This window comes from Oncorhynchus masou, chromosome 7 (assembly GCF_036934945.1).
Source record: "Oncorhynchus masou masou isolate Uvic2021 chromosome 7, UVic_Omas_1.1, whole genome shotgun sequence".
Taxonomy (NCBI): domain Eukaryota; kingdom Metazoa; phylum Chordata; class Actinopteri; order Salmoniformes; family Salmonidae; genus Oncorhynchus; species Oncorhynchus masou.
In genome coordinates, this window is record NC_088218.1 from 15,334,744 (window position 1) to 15,357,029 (window position 22,286).

General features: G+C 46.2%; 1 pseudogene; it reads left to right on the forward strand.

The window, feature by feature from the left end:
• LOC135543367 (phospholipid-transporting ATPase IH-like) overlaps window positions 1-22,286 on the forward strand; it is a 90,851-nt pseudogene that overhangs the window by 23,465 nt on the left and 45,100 nt on the right.

The window sequence follows — 22,286 nt, forward strand, 5'->3', positions numbered from 1 at the left end:
ATCCAGAAGGCGAGGTCAGTACAGGTGCATCAAAGCTGGGACCGAGAGACAGAAGCTGTTTTTCAATCTCAAGGCCATCAGACTGTTAAACAGCCACCACTAACATTGAGTGGCTGCTGCCAACACACTGACACTGACTCAACTCCAGCCACTTTAATAATGGGAATTGATGGGAAATGATGTAAATATATCACTAGCCACTTTAAACAATGCTACCTTATATAATGTTACTTACCCTACATTATTCATCTCATATGCATACGTATATACTGTACTCTATATCATCGACTGCATCCTTATGTAATACATGTATCACTAGTCACTTTAACTATGCCACTTTGTTTACATACTCATCTTATATGTATATACTGTACTTGATACCATCTACTGTATCTTGCCTATGCTGCTCTGTACCATCACTCATTCATATCCTTTTGTACATATTCTTTATCCCTTTACACTGTGTATAAGACAGTAGTTTAGGAATTGTTAGTTAGATTACTTGTTGGTTATTACTGCATTGTCGGAACTAGAAGCACAAGCATTTCACTACACTCGCATTAACATCTGCTAACCATGTGTATGTGACAAATAAAATTTGATTTGAAGTGCAAACCAGATGGGATGGCGTATCGCTGCAGAATGCTGTGGTAGCCATGCTGGTTAAGTGTGCCTTGAATTGTAAATAAATCACCAACAGTGTCACCAGCAAAGCACCCCCACACCATCACACCTCCTACGCCCTGCTTCATGGTGAGAACCAAACATGCGGAGATCATCCGTTCACCTACTCTGCGTCTCACAAAGACACGGCAGTTGGAACCAAAAATCTCAAATTTGGACTCATCAGACCAAAGGACAGATTTCCACCGGTCAAATGTTCATTGCGTGTATTTCTTGGCCCAACCAAGTCTCTTCTTATTATTGGTCTTCTTTAATAGTGGTTTCTTTGCAGCAATTCGACCATGAAGGCCTGATTCACGCAGTCTCCTCTGAACAGTTGATGTTGAGATGTATCTGTTACTTGAACTCTTTGAAGCATTTATTTGGGCTGCAATTTCTGAGGCTGCTATCTCTAATGAACTTATCCTCTGCAGCAGAGGTAACTCTGGGTCTTCCATTCCTGTGGCGGTCCTCATGAGAGCCAGCTTCATCATAGCGCTTGATGGTTTTTGCGACTGCACTTGAAGTAACTTTCAAAGTTCTTGAAATTTTCCTTATTGACACATGTCTTAAAGTAATGATGGACTGTCGTTTCTCTTTGCTTATTTGAGCTGTTCTTGCCATAATATGGACTTGGTCTTTTACCAAATAGGGCTATTTTCTGTATACCAACCCTACCTTGTCACAACACAACTGATTGGCTCAAACACATTAAGAAGGAAAGAAACTCTACAAATGAACTTTTAACGAGGCACACCTGTTAATTGAAATGCATTCCACGTGACTACCTCATGAAGCTGTTTGAGAGAATGCCAAGAGTGTGCAAAGCTGTCATCAAAGCAAAGGGTGGCTATTTGAAGAATCTCAAATTATAAAATATATTTATATTTTTACATTTTTTATTTTTATTTTCTTTTGTACACATTTTTGGTTACTACATGTAAAATTATTTTGATATTTTTAACACTTTTTTTGCTTACTACAAGATTCCGTATGTGTTATTTCATATGTGTTTTGACGTCTTCACTATTATTCTATAATGTAGAAAATTGTAAAAATGAAGAAAAATCCTTGAATGAATATGTGTCTAAACTTTTGACTGGTACTATATATCCCATAGAACAGTGGTTCACAAATTGGTGGGTTGGGGTAACCTTAATTGAGTTTGACTGATTACTTTTGGAATGAGATTGTGGACTGGAAACTGGTTAGAAATGTGATTCTGGTTGACTTGGAAGGTCACAGGAAACTACTTCAGATAAACCATGTAAAAGAAAATGTATCCTCCTGCTACTGAACAGTGACAGGAAGTCCTTGGTTATCAAAAGGAAGCGGTGACTGATCCTTTAAAGGGGCGGCCAGTGAGAAGCAGGGAGAAAGTCAATGCATCCACTAAGTGACGAGGACAGAGAAAAAGCGGCCACTTTGTCTAATAGCAAAAGGTTCTCCATTGATTTTTGTCTCCCCATGTTTTTCCCTTTAACTATAAATACACTCCCGTCCTGAAACCTGACCCAGCACTAACTATTAAAACCTCTAGAATAGAAGAAGTCTAGTATTACATCCGACTGGATCAGAAGTCGGCCTTAATCGTGGGACTTTGATTTTATTACACGCAGACCGGTCTTAATGCAAAATGTCTTAAAACTCTCTAAAAGCTGAAATGTAATCAGTAAAAGAATGTTGTCAGCTTAGCACTATATAAACGGTTGTCTGTGGCGGGAGAGAGAGAGGGGCTGGGCTGGAACAGAGACTCAAATAAGGTTAGAGATGCATTACCTGGGGAGGCGACATTACAGAACACTGAGCTCCTGGGAGGACGATTGAACTGTCATCTACAGTATGATAAAGAGCATAATAAAGCCATACTCTGCCTTCTTAACAACGCTATCAGCAAGACCGGTCCTGCAGGCCCTAGTTTTCTCATCCCTGGACTACTGTCCAGTTGTTTGGTCAGGTGACACAAAGAAGGACTTAGGAAAATTACAATTGGCCCAGAACAGGGCAGGGCGGCTGGCCCTTAAATGTAGACAGAGAGCTAGCATTAATCATATGCAAGTCAATCTCTCCCGGCTGAAAGTGGAGGAGATTGACTTCATCACTACTTGTTTTTGTAAGAGGTGTTGACAAGCTGAATGTACTGAGCTTGTCTGTTTAAACTACTAGCTCACAGCTCAGACACCCATGCATACCCCACAAGACATGTCACCGGAGGTCTCTTCACAGTCCCCAAGTCCAGAACAGACTATGGGAGGCTCACAGTACTACATAGAGCCATGACTACATGGAACTCTATTCCACACTGTACACCTTATAGAACAGCTGGACTGTGAAGAGACACATACGCATACACACACACATGATAACATACGCACTATACACACACATACACATGGGTTTTGTGTTGTAGATATGTGGTAGTAGAGTAGGGGTCTGAGGGCACATGGTGTGTTGTGAAATGTATTGTAATGTTTTTAAAATTGTATATAACTGCCTTAATTTCACTGGTCCCCAGGAAGAATGGCCGCTGCCTTGGCAGGAACTAAAGGGGATCCTTAATAATTACAAAAGCAATGAGTGGCACTTACAGGGTCAGAGTTCACCCAGACATAAAGGATTTCAGATGTTTTTCATACATCCAAGTCTACAGTCTACTGGGCTACAATATCAGAACCCAAGACCGGTCTATCGATGTCACCGCATGAAGAGGCATAAACAGACTCAACCCCTTGCTATCTGCTTGTTTGCTAATTCGGCCTGCTAACTGCTAGCTTGCTCAGCCCCTGTCTGCTAACTGTTAGCTTGTTTAGCCCCGGCCTACTAACTGTTAGCTTGTTAGCACAGGCCTGCTAACTGTCTGAATCGCCGCGTCGCCAGCCCAACCACTCACTGGACCCATATTTACTTTCAATCTCTTTTCGATTTTTAATTTGATTATACCTCCCGGTAACCTGCCTCACCCAATGTGATACGGAATCTGCTGTTATTTTTAATTTTTAGAACACATTCAAGAACCTCCAAAAGCTAACTAGCTACAAGCTATTTAGCCATGGTTAGCCACTGCTAGCTGCTTTACCCTCTGCACCTTCTGCTTCCCTGCCCCATCCACCGCTGCCCCCTGGACACTGATCACCTGGCTACATAGCTGATGCATGCTGGACTGTCCATTAATCACGGTACTCCATTCTGCTTGTTTATGTTTTATCTGACGGCCCCAGCCGCACTCAGTCTCTGTGTGTAGTTAATCCGACCCTCCCTGCCTAGTCAACGCCATTTTACCTGCTGTTGTTGTGCTAGCTGATTAGCTGTTGTTGTCTCACCTACTGTTTTAGCTAGCTCTCCCAATTCAACACCTGTGATTACTGTATGCTTCCCTATATGTCTCTCTCAAATGTCAATATGCCTTGTATACTGTTGTTCAGGTTAGTTATCATTGTTTTAGTTTACAATGGAGCCCCGAGTTCCACTCTTCATACCCCTGGCACCCCCTTTGTCCCACCTCCCACACATGCGGTGACCTCACTCATTACAACCAGCATGTCCAGAGATGCAACCTCTCTCATCATCACCCAGTGCCTGGGCTTACCTCCGCTGTACCCGCACCCCACCATACCCCTGTCTGCGCATTATGCCGTGAATATATTCTACCATGCCCAGAAATCTGCCCCTTTTATTCTCTGTCCCCACCGCTCTAGGCGATCAGTTTTGATAGCCTTTAGCCGTACCCTCATACTACTCCTCCTCTGTTCCGCGGGTGATGTGGAGGTAAACCCAGGCCCTGCATGTCCCCAGGCACCCTCATTTGTTGACTTCTGTGATCGAAAAAGCCTTGGTTTCATGCATGTCAACATCAGAAGCCTCCTCCCTAAGTTGGTTTTACTCACTGCTTTAGCACACTCTGCTAACCCTGATGTCCTTGCCGTGTCTGAATCCTGGCTCAGGAAGGCCACCAAAAATTCTGAGATTTCCATACCCAACTATAACATTTTTCGTCAAGATAGAACTGCCAAAGGGGGAGGAGTTGCAGTCTACTGCCGAGAGAGCCTGCAAAGTAATGTCATACTTTCCAGGTCCATACCCAAACAGTTCGAACTACTAATCTTAAAAATCTCTCCAGAAATAAGTCTCTCACTGTTGCCGCCTGCTACCGACCTCCCTCATCTCCCAGCTGTGCCCTGGACACCATTTGTGAATTGATCGCCCCCCATCTAGCTTCAGAGTTTGTTCTGTTAGGTGACCTAAACTGGGATATGCTTAACACCCCGGCAGTCCTACAATCTAAGCTAGATGCCCTCAATCTCACACAAATCATCAAGGAACCCACCAGATACAACCCTAAATCTCTAAACAAGGTCACCCTCATAGACGTCATCCTGACCAACTGGCCCTCCAAATACACCTCCGCTGTCTTCAACCAGGATCTCAGCGATCACTGCCTCATTGCCTGTATCCGCTACGGAGCCGCAGTCAAACGACCACCCCTCATCACTGTCAAACGCTCCCTAAAACACTTCTGTGAGCCAGGCCTTTCTAATTGACCTGGCCCGGGTATCCTGGAAGGACATTGACCTCATCCCGTCAGTTGAAGATGCCTGGTTATTCTTTAAAAGTAACTTCCTCACCATTTTAGATAAGCATGCTCCGTTCAAAAAATGCAGAACTAAGAACAGATATAGCCCTTGGTTCACTCCAGACCTGACTGCCCTCGACCAGCACAAAAACATCCTGTGGCGGACTGCAATAGCATCAAATAGTCCCCGTGATATGCAACTGTTCAGGGAAGTCAGGAACCAATACACTCAGTCAGTCAGGAAAGCTAAGGTCAGTTTTTTCAGGCAGAAATTTGCATCCTGTAGCTCCAACTCCAAAAAGTTCTGGGACACTGTGAAGTCCATGGAGAACAAGAGCACCTCCTCCCAGCTGCCCACTGCACTGAGGCTAGGTAACACGGTCACCACCGATAAATCCATGATTATCGAAAACTTCAACAAGCATTTCTCAACCGCTGGCCATGCCTTCCGCCTGGCTACTCCAACCTCAGCCAACAGATCCGCCCCTCCGCAGCTACTCGCCCAAGCCTCTCCAGGTTCTCCTTTACCCAAATCCAGATAGCAGATGTTCTGAAAGAGCTGCAAAACCTTGACCCGTACAAATCAGCTGGGCTTGACAATCTGGACCCTCTATTTCTGAAACTATCCGCCGCCATTGTCACAACCCCTATTACCAGCCTGTTCAACCTCTCTTTCATATCGTCTGAGATCCCCAAGGATTGGAAAGCTGCCGCAGTCATCCCCCTCTTCAAAGGGGGAGACACCCTGGACCCAAACTGTTACAGACCTATATCCATCCTGCCCTGCCTATCTAAGGTCTTCGAAAGCCAAGTCAACAAACAGGTCACTGACCATCTCGAATCACACCGTACCTTCTCCGCTGTGCAATCGGGTTTCCGAGCCGGTCACGGGTGCACCTCAGCCACGCTCAAGGTACTAAACGATATCATAACGGCCATCAATAAAAGACAGTACTGTGCAGCCGTCTTCATCGACCTTGCCAAGGCTTTCGACTCTGTCAATCACCATATTCTTATCGGCAGACTCAGTAGCCTTGGTTTCTCTGATGACTGCCTTGCCTGGTTCACCAACTACTTTGCAGACAGAGTGCAGTGTGTCAAATCGGAGGGCATGCTGTCCGGTCCTCTGGCAGTCTCTGGGGGTGCCACAGGGTTCAATTCTCGGGCCGACTCTTTTCTCTGTATATATCAGTGATGTTGCTCTTGCTGCAGGCAATTCCCTGATCCACCTCAACGCAGACGACACCATTCTATATACTTCCGGCCCGTCCTTGGACACTGTGCTATCTAACCTCCAAACAAGCTTCAATGCCATACAACACTCCTTCCGTGGCCTCCAACTGCTCTTAAACGCTAGTAAAACCAAATGTATGCTTTTCAACCGTTCGCTGCCTGCACCTGCACGCCTGACTAGTATCACCACCCTGAATGGTTCCGACCTTGAATATGTGGACATCTATAAGTACCTAGGTGTCTGGCTTGACTGTAAACTCTCCTTCCAGACTCATATCAAACATCTCCAATCGAAAATCAAATCCAGAATCGGCTTTCTATTCCGCAACAAAGCCTCCTTCACTCATGCCGCCAAACTTACCCTAGTAAAACTGACTATCCTACCAATCCTCGACTTTGGCGACGTCATCTACAAAATAGCTTCCAACACTCTACTCAGCAAACTGGATGCAGTTTATCACAGTGCCATCCGTTTTGTCACTAAAGCACCTTATACCACCCACCACTGCGACTTTTATGCTCTAGTCGGCTGGCCCGCGCTCCATATTCGTTTCCAGACCCACTGGTTCCAGGTCATCTACAAGTCCATGCTAGGTAAAGCTCCGCCTTATCTCAGTTCCCTGGTCACGATGGCAACACCCACCCGTAGCACGCGCTCCAGCAGGTGTATCTCACTGATCATCCCTAAAGCCAACACCTCATTTGGCCACCTTTCGTTCCATTTTTCTGCTGCCTGTGACTGGAACGAATTGCAGAAATCGCTGAAGTTGGAGACTTTTATCTCCCTCACCAACTTCAAACATCTGCTATCTGAGCAGCTATCCGATCGCTGCAGCTGTACATAGTCTCATTGGTAAATAGCCCACCCAATTATACCTACCTCATCTCCATATTGTTTTTATTTATTTACTTTTCTGCTCTTTTGCACATCAATATCTCTACCTGTACATGACCATCTGATCATTTATCACCCCAGTGTTAATCTGCAAAATTGTAATTATTTGCCTACCTCCTCATGCCTTTTGCACACAATGTATATAGACCCTTTTTCTACTGTGTTATTGACTTGTTTATTGTTTACTCAATGTGTAACTCTGTGTTGTCTGTTCACACTGCTATGCTTTATCTTGGCCAGGTCGCAGTTGCAAATGAGAACTTGTTCTCAACTAGCCTACCTGGTTAAATAAAGGTGAAATAAATAAAATAAAAATACCTAAATGTTTCAGGCCTCAGGTGAATGAGAAATCACACCATCTAACTCCATTCAAATCTTGATATTACAAATGAATTTGACCGTGCCAAATTTGATTGAAAATTTACCAGCATGATTTAGAATATCGGTCACTAACGAACAGGGCCATATGGAAAACTGAGCCGACCATGAACAGGCAAATGGAGTGATTAGAAGAGGTCACTAGCGGACCACGGGGCCTAGTGTGAGAGAACAGAGGAGTGTGTTAGGGCTTGATTCAAACCCAGTGAAGAGACTATACTAGGCCAGTGGTATAATGGCATGCAGTGCCTAAGTTCCAAATGGAAGGCTGAAAGAGGTCAGGCTGACCCTGCAGTCAGAGATCTAATCAGTGATTGTTGTGGACATTCTCACCAGCGTTCCTCTAGTCCAGTCCTCCTGTACCCCTAACAACATACATTTTTGTTGTAGCCCCAGACAAGCAGACCTGATTCATCTCACTGAGGGCCTGATGATTAGTTGATAAGTTGAATAAGGTCTGCGTGTCTGGGGCTCCAATATAAAAATGTACTGTTGGGGGTACTGGAGCTGGGAAACATTGGACTAGAGTATAGTTCGTTAGGAAGCCTACAACAGTCATTGATTTGATCTCTCTGACTGCAGTCAGGCTAACCTCTTTCAGCCTTCCATTTGCATAGCATTATACCACTTACTCTGCTAACCAGAATAACCCCTGGTTGGGGATGACCATGTATGGAATTACAAGTATCAATGGTTACTGAATCTGTATTCCTCTCCCACTTGATGTTTCAGTAAGCAAAACCGCCCACTGTCTTAGACCCCCAACTGTCTTGGCCCCCAATTATCCTACACCCCCAACTATTGTACTGTACTGTACAGTAGCAACAGTGTTGTCTTCTATAGAATGGAGGAAGTCCAGCTAGCACATAACGTTCTGTGAACCATACGTTTCTTAGAGCTTGGTGAGAGCGTGGGTTGTCCTATGGATATTTAGCATTAAACCTTCCCATAATGTTTCCTCGTGATTCTATTAAAAGTAATGTTCTCAAATTGTTCAGAGAATATTAAGAAGTAACCTTCCTCTTTGGGAATTCCAGTACCTCAACACAATGTTTTCTCCAGGTTTCCTCATGGTTATATTAAAAGTCATGTTCTCAGAATATTAAGAAACAATTCCATAAAAATAAAGAAAACATTAGTAACTTTCAAAGAACGTTGTAGGAATGTTATTTAAAAACATTTACATTCTGTTCTCAGCGTCAACAAAACTATTTGAATCGGTCCTCTATCTTAAGTGATTTTAATGAGTGCATGTTTCCATTGAAATAGGGTTTGAATAGTCTAAAATGAACAGCTTTGTATGAGTAAAAAAGACATGTCATGCTAGCTGCATCCTGGTGGAGCAGTGGACTAATTCAATGGATAGAGAACAGTAGATCATAGGTTTGAATCTCACTAACGCCATGCCACAATAAAAATGAATGTGTTTGCATGATTATTGCCTAAGCACATGAATTTTCATGTGTTCTGTCTATGCTGGGAGTTCAAAACCATTAAACTAAGCTAGCAGTCTTATTGAAACATGTTCTTAGAACGTTATTTAATTGCCTTCAAATAACCTAGAATTTCCATTCTCAGATCGTTAATAAAACCTCACAGGAAAACTTTCAGGGAATCATAGATAAACCTTCTCAGAACCTCCCTGCAACCTAAAAATGTATGTTCCCAGAGGAGGCAAATTTTTCACTTCTGTTCTCAGAACAGTAATGGAAAAAAAACAGTTTTAACCGTCAGGAAACTCATGGCTTTGTTCCCACAACTTCCAAAAGTGCCAGCTGGGAGGAAGCAGATGGGGTGAGAGAGAGATGTGTGGGAGAATAGGTCAGGAGGTAGACAGAGAGGAGTGGGCCAGAAGAGGGCAGGAGGTAGACAGAGAGGAGTGGGCCAGAAGAGGGCAGGAGGTAGACAGAGAGGAGTGGGCCAGAAGAGGGCAGGAGGTAGACAGAGAGGAGTGGGCCAGAAGAGGGCAGGAGGTAGACAGAGAGGAGTGGGCCAGAAGAGGGCAGGAGGAAGACAGAGACATGCCGTGATGATACGCCATGTACAAGAGATAGTGGTCCTGTACCAATACTAAAGGCACTCTTCCCTTCTCCCCCACTTAGTAGTCTAATCACAGATCCCACACATTACTGGATGGGTGAAAACAATGTAGAGGAACTCTTATTTTTACCTATCCTGTCATGTTACGTCAGTGTTGACTGGTTCTCGTCAGGCAGGAAGGATGTGCAGTATTTATGCGTGGGCTTGTACCCTCATTAACGTTGCCCCGCTCCATGTTCTAACAGGAACATCAGTTTGTGTCTTTGATGTGCTATTTCTTAGAGGATATATTTTAAAGCCCGGGAAAAAAATCTGTTTTGGAAGAGGGTTGTTTTTTAGAATAGAATATAGAATACATCTTTATCATCCATAAAGTCAATAGGTTAATTTGGTTCTAGTTGTGTGGATGTCTCAATGGCTGCGGTCTGTACCCGTTGTTTCTCTGGTTGAGGGTAACTCCCTTTCCTCTGTCAAGCAGAGGACAATACAGAGTTCATGGTAGAAGCTGCCTCCTCTGCTCCTGAACAATAAACACTCTCTCTTTCTCACTCTCACACCCGCACTTTCTCTCGTGACTCATCTGAGATAGGGAGTGGTGTATGTCTGAGAGTGATCTGAGTGAGCAAGATAAATGTTGGGATTGTGAAAAGGAAAGAGAAAGCAAGAGTGTGGGCTGACCGTGAGAGAGAGCGGACCAGCTCTTATCTGGGGAGAGGAGATCCCAGTCTGCTGCGGATACACACAACAGAAGGCTGCTCCTCTCTCCTCTCTCTTCCTCATGCTAGGTCTTCTCTCATCTCTTCTGCTGCTCAGATCACCAAAGCAGGCCAGCTACGGCTGCATCTCAGTAGTCTATAGTGGTATTCTCCACTCTTAACCCTTTGATTGGTGAACCAGCATCATGAGGATACTAGAAGATTTAGCCACTATAGAATATTGGGATATACCCCCAGAATCACCAGTCAAAGGGTAAAGAGACTAGAAGAGGGAGCCACTATACACTACTGAGATGCACCAATTCAAACCCCCACAGGCTCAATGATCCAGAGGTGGAGTTTCCTCCTATCCCGTCTGAGGTGTGTATAGGACAGGTAGCTGAACACTAGTGGGGGTGACCAGAGTAGTCTAGGAGGCGAGGAGTGCTCAGTGACTTAACCCCGCGAGACATGGCTGGAAACTAGGGCACGTTGCTAGGGAAAAACAATCCTATTCCCTGGACACATGATTACCGTCACCTCTTTTTATACTGCAGCAGGAGATGTGTGTAATGTCTGTTTGTCTGGGCAAGGGGATGTCAACAGCAACAAACCGACGCAGAGGCTATAAGCCAATAAGAGAGTATTGTTGACAGCTGTAGTATAGTAATACCAGGGTGGAGAGCAGAGTGGGAGGTCTGATGAGAGAGGCTCAGTGGACACACACAGGTTCTTTGTTCAGTCTTTAGGCTGCATTCCTCTGTTCCATGAATGAAATCATGTAGGGCACAAGGGCTGAACGTTTTATAAGAGAGATACACTGCCCAGGACAAGATTAGTAAAAAAGGTTCAGTTTTGTTACAGTACATTGTGATGCAACAACAATACTGTATGGTGAAACTGTAAGCCCAATTGTCCCTGTGCCATTTCGCAGACACTTTTATCCAAAGCGACTTCCAGTCATGCGTGCAGACATTTCTATGTATTTGTGGTCCCGGGAATCAACCCCACTATCCTGGTGTTACAAATGCGATGCTCTGCCAACTGAACTACAAAGGAATAATTAATTAACAAGAGCTAACGGATGTTTAATCTGCTTGGCCGATATACCACAGTGCCCTCTGTGGGTAAAAATAATATCTAAAGAGATGTTAGCCTGTACTCGCCCCACTTACATAACCGCTAGCTAAAGATGCTAATGCTATGTAATCTCTGTCAAGTGGGATGGATGGGTGGACTCGTGGTGCGGTATGGGGAATTCACACTCATCACCTCACACTGGCCTCTTATGAACCACAGCTTACCAGAGCCTGGATGGCTGAACACATTTGCTTGTCTTACAGGTCATACTGAAAAACCACACTGGCCACTCTGACCTTTTTAAATAGCTGAGGTTTGATTGATTAGGTCTGCAGAGTAGCAACCGTTCAGGTGTTGGTAAGATCCTTCCCTGCAGCCTCTGTCTGGCTCCAGTGAGTGTGTCTATAGAAAGAACCAGGTCGCACTGTATCTTAGGCTAGTGGAACTGTATCTTAGGCTAGTGGAACTGTATCTTAGGCTAGGGGAACTGTATCTTAGGCTAGTGGAATTGTATCTTAGGCTAGGTTGACTGTATCTTAGGCTAGTGGAACTGTATCTTAGGCTAGTGGAACTGTATCTTAGGCTAGTGGAACTGTATCTTAGGCTAGTGGAACTGTATCTTAGGCTAGGTTGAATGTATCTTAGGCTAGTGGAACTGTATCTTAGGCTAGGTTGACTGTATCTTAGGCTAGGGGAACTGTATCTTAGGCTAGTGGAACTGTATCTTAGGCTAGGGGAACTGTATCTTAGGTTAGGTTGACTGTATCTTAGGTTAGGTTGACTGTATCTTAGGCTAGTGGAACTGTATCTTAGGCTAGGGGAACTGTATCTTAGGCTAGGGGAACTGTATCTTAGGCTAGGGGAACTGTATCTTAGGCTAGGTGGAACTGTATCTTAGGCTAGGGGAACTGTATCTTAGGCTAGGGGAACTGTATCTTAGGCTAGGGGAACTGTATCTTAGGCTAGGGGAACTGTATCTTAGGCTAGGGGAACTGTATCTTAGGCTAGGGGAACTATATCTTAGGCTAGTGGAACTGTATCTTAGGCTAGGTGGAACTGTATCTTAGGCTAGGTGGAACTGTATCTTAGGCTAGGGGAACTGTATCTAGGCTAGGTATCTAGGGGGAACTGTATCTTAGGCTAGGGGAACTATATCTTAGGCTAGTGGAACTGTATCTTAGGCTAGGTGGAACTGTATCTTAGGCTAGGTGGAACTGTATCTTAGGCTAGGGGAACTGTATCTTAGGCTAGTGGAACTGTATCTTAGGTTAGGTTGACTGTATCTTAGGCTAGGTGGAACTGTATCTTAGGCTAGGGGAACTGTATCTTAGGCTAGGTGGACTGTACTAGGCTATGGAACTGTATCTTAGGATAGGTGGAACTGTATCTTAGGCTAGGTGGAACTGTATCTTAGGATAGGGGAACTGTATCTGAGGCTAGGTTGACTGGATCTTAGGCTAGTAGAACTGTATCTTAGGCTAGGTGGAACTGTATCTTAGGCTAGGGGAACTGTATCTTAGGCTAGAACTGTATCTTAGGCTAGGGGAACTGTATCTTAGGCTTAGGCTAGGCTCGGGGAACTGTATCTTAGGCTAGGGAACTGTATCTTAGGCTAGGGGAACTGTATCTTAGGCTAGGGGAACTGTATCTTAGGCTAGGGGGCTAGGCTAGGGAACTGTATCTTAGGCTAGGGGAACTGTATCTTAGGCTAGGGGAACTGTATCTTAGGCTAGGGGAACTGTATCTTAGGCTAGGGGAACTGTATCTTAGGCTAGGGGAACTGTATCTTAGGCTAGGGGAACTGTATCTTAGGCTAGTGGAACTGTATCTTAGGCTAGGGGAACTGTATCTTAGGCTAGGGGAACTGTATCTTAGGTTAGGTTGACTGTATCTTAGGCTAGTGGAACTGTATCTTAGGCTAGGGGAACTGTATCTTAGGCTAGGTGGAACTGTATCTTAGGCTAGGGGAACTGTATCTTAGGCTAGGGGAACTGTATCTTAGGCTAGGGGAACTGTATCTTAGGCTAGGGGAACTGTATCTTAGGCTAGGGAACTGTATCTTAGGCTAGGGGAACTGTATCTTAGGCTAGGGAACTGTATCTTAGGCTAGGGGAACTGTATCTTAGGCTAGTGGAACTGTATCTTAGGCTAGTGGAACTGTATCTTAACTGTATCTTAGGCTATCTTAGGTGGAACTGTATCTTAGGCTAGGGGAACTGTATCTTAGGCTAGTGGAACTGTATCTTAGGCTAGTGGTGGAACTGTATCTTAGGCTAGGGGAACTGTATCTTATAGGGGAACTGTAGGCTAGTGGAACTGTATCTTAGGCTAGGGGAACTGTATCTTAGGCTTAGGTAGGGGAACTGTATCTTAGGCTAGTGGAACTGTATCTTAGGCTAGTGGAACTGTATCTTAGGCTAGGGGAACTGTATCTTAGGATAGGGGAACTCTTAGGCTAGGGGAACTGTATCTTAGGCTAGGGGAACTGTATCTTAGGCTAGGGGAACTGTATCTTAGGCTAGGGGAACTGTATCTTAGGCTAGGGGAACTGTATCTTAGGCTAGGGGAACTGTATCTTAGGCTAGGGGAACTGTATCTTAGGCTAGGGGAACTGTATCTTAGGCTAGGGGAACTGTATCTTAGGCTAGTGGAACTGTATCTTAGGCTAGGTGAACTGTATTTAGGCTAGGGGAACTGTATCTTAGGCTAGGGGAACTGTATCTTAGGCTAGGGGAACTGTATCTTAGGCTAGGGGAACTGTATCTTAGGCTGTATTTAGGGGAACTGTATCTTAGGCTAGGGAACTGTATCTTAGGCTAGGGGAACTGTATCTTAGGGAACTGTATCTTAGGCTAGGGGGAACTGTATCTTAGGCTAGGGGAACTGTATCTTAGGCTAGGGGAACTGTATCTTAGGCTAGGGGAACTGTATCTTAGGCTAGAACTGGGGGAACTGTATCTTTAGGCTATCTTAGGGAACTGTATCTTAGGCTAGGGAACTGTATCTAGTGGGCTAGGGAACTGGGGAACTGTATCTTAGGTTAGGTTGACTGTATCTTAGGCTAGTGGAACTGTATCTTAGGCTAGTGGAACTGTATCTTAGGCTAGGGGAACTGTATCTTAGGCTCGGGGAACTGTATCTTAGGATAGGGGAACTGTATCTTAGGTTAGGTTGACTGTATCTTAGGCTAGTGGAACTGTATCTTAGGCTAGGGGAACTGTATCTTAGGCTAGGGGAACTGTATCTTAGGCTAGGGGAACTGTATCTTAGGCTAGGGGAACTGTATCTTAGGCTAGGGGAACTGTATCTTAGGCTAGGGGAACTGTATCTTAGTGGAACTGTATCTTAGGTTGACTGTATCTTTAGAACTGTATCTAGGCTAGGGGAACTGTATCTTAGGCTAGTGGAACTGTATCTTAGGCTAGGGGAACTGTATCTTAGGCTAGGTTGACTGTATCTTAGGCTAGTGGAACTGTATCTTAGGCTAGGGGAACTGTATCTTAGGCTAGTGGAACTGTATCTTAGGCTAGGGGAACTGTATCTTAGGCTAGGGGAACTGTATCTTAGGAACTGTATCTTAGGCTAGGGGAACTGTATCTTAGGCTCTTAGGGGGAACTGTATCTTAGGCTAGGTTGACTGGAACTGTATCTTAGGCTAGGGGAACTGTATCTTAGGGAACTGTATCTTAGGCTAGGGGAACTGTATCTTAGGCTACTGCAACTGTATCTTAGGCTAGGGGAACTGTATCTTAGGCTAGGGGAACTGTATCTTAGGCTCGGGGAACTGTATCTTAGGCTCGGGGAACTGTATCTTAGGCTCGGGGAACTGTACCTTAGGCTCGGGGAACTGTACCTTAGGCTAGGTCGGCTGTACCTTAGGCTAGGTCGACTGTACCTTAGGCTAGGTCGACTGTACCTTAGGCTAGGTCTGACTAGGCTAGGTCCTGTAGGCTAGGTCGACTGTACCTTAGGCTAGGTCGACTGTACCTTAGGCTAGGTCGACTGTACCTTAGGCTAGGTCGACTGTACCTTAGGCTAGGTCGACTGTACCTTAGGCTAGGTCGACTGTACCTTAGGCTAGGTCGGCTGTACCTTAGGCTAGGTCGACTGTACCTTAGGCTAGGTCGACTGTACCTTAGGCTAGGTCGGCTGTACCTTAGGCTAGGTCAACTGTACCTTAGGCTAGGTCAACTGTACCTTAGGCTAGGTCGGCTGTACCTTAGGCTAGGTTGAGGAGTGATATTGCCACTATGGTGTATTTGTAAGAATGCAGGAAGGATGGTTAAAGGTTTCCAGTACAAGGTTTCCAGTTCAGGATATTTATTAACTAATTTAAAAAGACACCGCAAACGGACGCAGGAACACAAGGGCGGTAGGATGGCGATATGGAATGGCTTGAAAGGCCGGTAGGTAAGGTTTTGGTCTGGAGGGAATACAAAGGGGGCATAGATACAAGACAAAGTGGCATAACTAAGGAGACATAAAAAATATAACATGCTAACCAAACAAAGGACATGACCAATATCCATGGAACAGGATATACACTATATTCAGACAAAGGAGTTATTCTAAGGAAAGCATTATATACCAATTTGTAAGTCGCTCTGGATAAGAGCGTCTGCTAAATGACTTAAATGTAAATGTAATAAACGCTCTGATTGGCAATAAACATACAGGCTAGAAAGTTAGCGTTGGAATCCCCAGAACTGGGCGCCCGGCTCACACCCGGGAGGTAGCCCGGTTCTAAATGGAATGCAGTCAATGCCAACCCAGTTCACTTGGGGGATTATTCCGGGGGAATAATCAAATCCCCTCAGTGTCTCTCTGTCTGGGCTTGTCCAGATTGTTGAGCTGGCTCACTGGTGATAAACAGACATGGGCAAACATGGAGCACTCTACTGGACGCAAAAATTTAGTTACTTAAGGCTCAGCGAGTAAGGAAATTACTTTAAGATTATATTATATTTGATTTCCCTCTTTTTAAAAATATTTGATTCTGTTTGATCAGATTCTATTCTATTTGACTATTCCAGACAGGTGTGAAATCAGTGGGTTGACCTTCCTATGTTGTTGTGGTGTGTGTTGGTGTGTGTTTGTATATAGGCGTGTGTCATAGTTAGTGTTGAATGGGAGAGTTATTGTAAGGTTAAAGGCTTGTAGCCAACACTCATTTATTATTCTCCACCCAGTTACATGACTCAGAGCACTTACTCACTGCTACTGGAGGTCTGTTGTGTTGTGTTTGTTAGGTCGCCACTTTATTACACTCCACACAGTCATTTATACTGTTTGCGACTGTAATGCTATTGTGACTGCCAGACTGTCTCTGCACAACACTAACCAAGTTTGGTGAGACAAAGACATGTTGGCTGGAGCAGGAAACAACTGCCTGACAACCAGCCAGTCAGGCCCCCAGCCAGGCAATAAGGCTACATTTGCTGCCCATGTGTCTTCTCCTGTCCTGTCCTGACCTGCCCTGATTTGTCCTGTCATGATCTGACCTGACCTGTGTGCTGACCTGGCATTGACCTTTGATGTCTTGACCTCTGTGCAGTGTGCTGGAGAGGAGAACTGGGTGGACACCAGGACGGTGTACATTGGAAACAAGGAGCCCCCACCGGGAGCAGAGGCCTACATTCCCCAGAGGTACCCCGACAACCGCATCATCTCCTCCAAGGTGAGAACCACAACCATGCTACAACCACATTACAACCACGTTATAACCACATTACAACCACGTTATAACCACATTACAACCACGTTACAACCACGTTACAACCATGTTACAACCACGTTATAACCATGCTACAACCACGTTACAACCACGTTATAACCATGCTATAACCACGTTATAACCACGTTACAACCATGTTACAACCATGTTACAACCACATTACAACCACGTTATAACCACATTACAACCACGTTATAACCACATTACAACTACGTTATAACCATGCTACAACCACATAACAACCTCGTTATAACCATGTTACAACCACATTACAACCATGTTATAACCATTTGCTCTTGCTTCCCTTTCCACAGTACACCTTCTGGAATTTTGTTCCGAAGAATTTGTTTGAGCAGTTTAGAAGAATTGCAAATTTCTACTTCCTCATCATATTTCTTGTCCAGGTCAGAGCTTGACTGGTAGATTCAATTTGAGTCCATTTAAGGCTTAGTTGGTAAGAAATATAAATCTGGCAAACGCAGAAGTTTCAGATAACAATAGATCATTCTCTCTTTCTCTCCCGCCCTCTTCAGTTGATAATTGACACTCCCACCAGTCCCATCACCAGCGGACTACCTCTCTTCTTTGTCATCACTGTCACGGCCATCAAACAGGGCTATGAGGACTGGCTCAGGCACAAAGCAGACAATGCTATTAACCAGTGTCCTGTGCACGAGGTGCAGCATGGGAAGGTGATCAGGAAACAGAGTCGTAAGCTGAGGGTACGTATCATCCTACAGCTGAAAATAACCAGGGATCAAACCTGGGTTCTTTGGATCAGACCCACGTGTTAAGGTGTATTTTGAGTCGCGACCCACCATAAGGGTTGAGCAGAGAAAAAACATAAACAGACCAAAGACGAAGTACAAAATATAATTTTGACAGCGGAGAGAACATTTTTCAATTTTAAAGCTAATTTCCTGCAATTCTACACATTTTTGTCATGGAGCTGAGAGGGAATTGTGCAGTTTTTAAGCACATTTTCTGCATATTTTAACATGGCTAATGCTGTGTTCTTATACATTTACATTTACATTTAAGTCATTTAGCAGACGCTCTTATCCAGAGCGACTTACAAATTGCTCAAATCATTCTAACACATTCTATGGGGACCTCATTGTCTAGTTTTATTTTGTTGATTGTAAGTTCTCAAAGATTCTAGACTATTATATAAAATATATAATAGTCCCTCCCTCCCTCCCTCCCTCCCTCCCTCCCTCCCTCCCTCCCTCCCTCCCTCCCTCCCTCCCTCCCTCCCTCCCTCCCTCCCTCCCTCCCTCCCTCCCTCCCTCCCTCCCTCCTCCCTCCCTCCCTCCCTCCCTCCCTCCCTCCCTCCCTCCCTCCCTCCCTCCCAGGTGGGTGATGTGGTGCTGATCAAGGAAGATGAGACGTTCCCCTGTGATCTCATCCTTCTCTCCACCAGTAGGGAGGACGGGACCTGTTTTGTCACCACAGCCAGTCTGGACGGGGAGTCCAGTCACAAGGTAACACTACACTCTGACTGAGAGAGAGAAAGAGGGAGATGGGAGAGATGGCTGAGGCAGAGGTAAAGAACGAATGGGATAGAGTTGAGGGAGAACAGAAGAGTGAGAGAGAGAGAGAGAGCGTGGGAGGCGGGGGACAGAGGGGAAAGAGTGAGTGAGAGAGAGGGTATGAGTGTCTATGTGAGGGATATAGAGAGATGGAGCGAAATGGAGAGAGAGAGTTTGTTTTCTGTTTCATTAGAGGGGTAATGTGAGATGCGTCTTGGCTCGCTGTGTTCTTGATCTCGCTGTGACTCCCTCCATCCCTCCACAAAGACCTACTATGCTGTGCAGGACACTAAGGCCTTCATCACAGAGGAGGATTTCGATACTCTACAGGCTTCTATTGAATGTGAACAACCACAACCAGATCTCTACAAGTGAGTGACAACACTGCACACAACACTGCATCCAGACAATCAGTACAGGTTGTATAGAGAAAAACAACGCAAAACACACCAACTCACACATGCATTCCCTCTCTCCTTGGACAGATTTGTGGGCCGAATCAATATTTATTCGGACAGAAACGAGCCCATCGCGAGGTAAATCCATACCCAGGAAATTGACTCCAAATTCAGGAAGTCATTGCTCGTGTGTTTGCACAAAAACATTTTTTGAAGTGTATTCTAACAAAGAAGTGTATTCTGTGTTTGCTTCAGGCCTTTGGGATCTGAGAACCTACTTCTCAGAGGGGCGACACTGAAAAACACACAGCACATATATGGTAAGACACTACACTGGGTGACCTTGTAATGACATCACTAATAGAATCTAAAGACACCACACTGGGTGACCTTGTAATGACATCACTAATAGAATCTAAAGACACTACACTGGGCGACCTTGTAATGACATCACTAATAGAATCTAAAGACACCACAATGGGTGACCTTGTAATGACATCACTAATAGAATCTAAAGACACTACACTGGGTGACCTTGTAATGACATCACTTATAGAATCTAAAATGGATTCCTAGTTTTCATTCATATAATGGGTTTGGAATGTTTAGAGGTTCCTTTCCAAATCATTAAGTTCCTGTGTTCACACTGTGGGTTGTATATTGAGAACAGCTGCTGAGGCCTGTACAGACCTGTATGAGTGAGAATATTACAAACTGTCAAGCAGGAATGCAGTCAGTACACTGCATGAGATGACATGACTGCAAGCCAAGTCTTATTATGAAATCAGATGAGTGTGATGGGAGTTGATTTCACAGATAATTGAAGGACACCATGACAGTATTCAGTACTGACAGAGACTTGTCAGATCTGACTGATATTATTGTCATCAGGGCTGCATCTCAATATTACAGTGTCGTTCCCGTTCCTAGTCTCTTTTCTTCATCTTCACAGATGTGAAATGTCTCCCCAAGTTGACCCTCTGGTTTGTGTCTCCTAGCTGTTGCCATCTACACTGGTATGGAGACCAAGATGGCGCTTAACTACCAGTCCAAGTCCCAGAAACGCTCTGCCGTGGAGAAGTAAGGCCCACCAACATGGTTGTGTGTTCTACTTTACGATGCATGTTTACCATGTTTCCAGACAGGTTCACTTAACGTTAATTGCCATCTAATTGCATCATATCCATTTCCCCCTAAAGACCCATTCAGACCGTCCACCCTTCCTGAAGACATTCTTATGTCATTTCCTCTGCATCTGTCTCCCCTCCTCTCTGTCTCCCCTCCTCTCTGTCTCCTCCCCTGTCTGTCTCCTCCCTCTCTGTCCCCCTCCTCTCTGTCTCCCCTCCTCTCTGTCTCCCCTCCTCTCTGTCCCCCCTCCTCTCTGTCTCCCCTCCTCTCTGTCTCCCCTCCTCTCTGTCTCCCCTCCTCTCTGTCTCCCCTCCTCTCTGTCTCCCCTCCTCTCTGTCCCCCCTCCTCTCTGTCTCCCCTCCTCTCTGTCTCCCCTCCTCTCTGTCTCCCCTCCTCTCTGTCTCCCCCCTCTCTGTCTCCCCTCCTCTCTGTCTCCCCTCCTCTCTGTCCCCCCTCCTCTCTGTCTCCCCTCCCCTCTCTGTCCCCCTCCTCTCTGTCTCTCCTCCTCTCTGTCCCCCTCCTCTCTGTCTCCCCTCCTCTCTGTCCCCCTCCTCTCTGTCCCCCTCCTCTCTGTCTCCCCCTCTCTGTATCTCCCCCTCTCTGTATCCCCCCTCTCTGTCTCTCCCCTCTCTGTCTCCCCCTCCTCTCTGTATCTCCCCCTCTCTGTCTCTCCTCCCCCTCTGTCTCCCCCTCTCTGTATCTCCCCTCTCTGTCTCCCCCTCCTCTCTGTCTGTCCCCCCCCTCTCTGTATCTCCCCCTCTCTGTCTCTCCTCCCCTCTCTGTCTCCCCCCTCTCTGTATCTCCCCCCTCTCTGTCTCCCCCTCCTCTCTGTCCCCCCTCTGTATCTCCCCCTCTCTGTCCCCCCTCCTCTCTGTATCTCCCCCTCTCTGTCTCTCCCCTCTCTGTCTCCCCCCTCTGTATCTCCCCCCTCTCTGTCTGCCCCCTCTCTGTCTCCCCCCTGTCTGTATCTCCCCCTCTCTGTCTCTCCCCCTCTCTGTCTCCCCCTCTCTGTATCTCCCCCCTCTGTCTCTCCCTCCCTCTCTGTCTCCCCCTCTCTGTATCTCCCTCTCTGTCTCTCCCCTCCTCTCTGTCTCCCCCTCTCTGTATCCCCCTCTCTGTATCCCCCCTCTGTGTCTCCCCCTCCCTCTCTGTATCCCCCCCTCTCTGTCTCTCCCCCTCTCTGTATCTCCCCCTCTCTGTATCCCCCTCTCTGTCTGCCCCCTCTCTGTCTGCCCCCTCTCTGTATCTCCCCCTCTCTGTATCTCCCCCTCTCTGTCTCCCCCCCTCTCTGTCTCCCCCTCCTCTCTGTCTCCTCCCCTCTCTGTCTCCCCCCCTCTCTGTCTCCCCCCCCTCCTCTCTGTCTCCCCCTCCTCTCTGTCTCTCCTCCCCTCTCTGTCTCCCCCTCCTCTCTGTCTCCCCCCCCTCCCTCCCCCTCTCTGTCTCTCCCCTCTCTGTCTCTCCCCCTCTCTGTCTCCCCCTCTCTGTCTCTCCCCCTCTCTGTATCTCCCCCCCTCTCTGTATCCTCCCCTCTCTGTCTCCCCTCCTCTCTGTCTCCCCCCTCCTCTCTGTCTCCCCTCCTCTCTGTCCCCCCCCTCTCTGTCTCCCCTCCCCCTCTCTGTCCCCCTCCTCTCTGTCTCCCCTCCTCTCTGTCCCCCTCCTCTCTGTCCCCCCTCTCTGTCCCCCCCTCCCTCTGTCCCCCTCCTCTCTGTCTCCCCCTCTCTGTATCTCCCCCTCTCTGTATCTCCCCCCTCTCTGTCTCTCCCCCTCTCTGTCTCCCTCCTCTCTGTATCTCCCCCTCTCTGTCTCTCCTCCCTCTCTGTCTCCCTCTGTATCTCCCCCTCTCTGTATCTCCCCTCTCTGTCTCCCCCCTCTCTGTCTGCCCCCTCTCTGTATCTCCCCCTCTCTGTCTCTCCTCCCCTCTCTGTCTCCCCCTCTCTGTA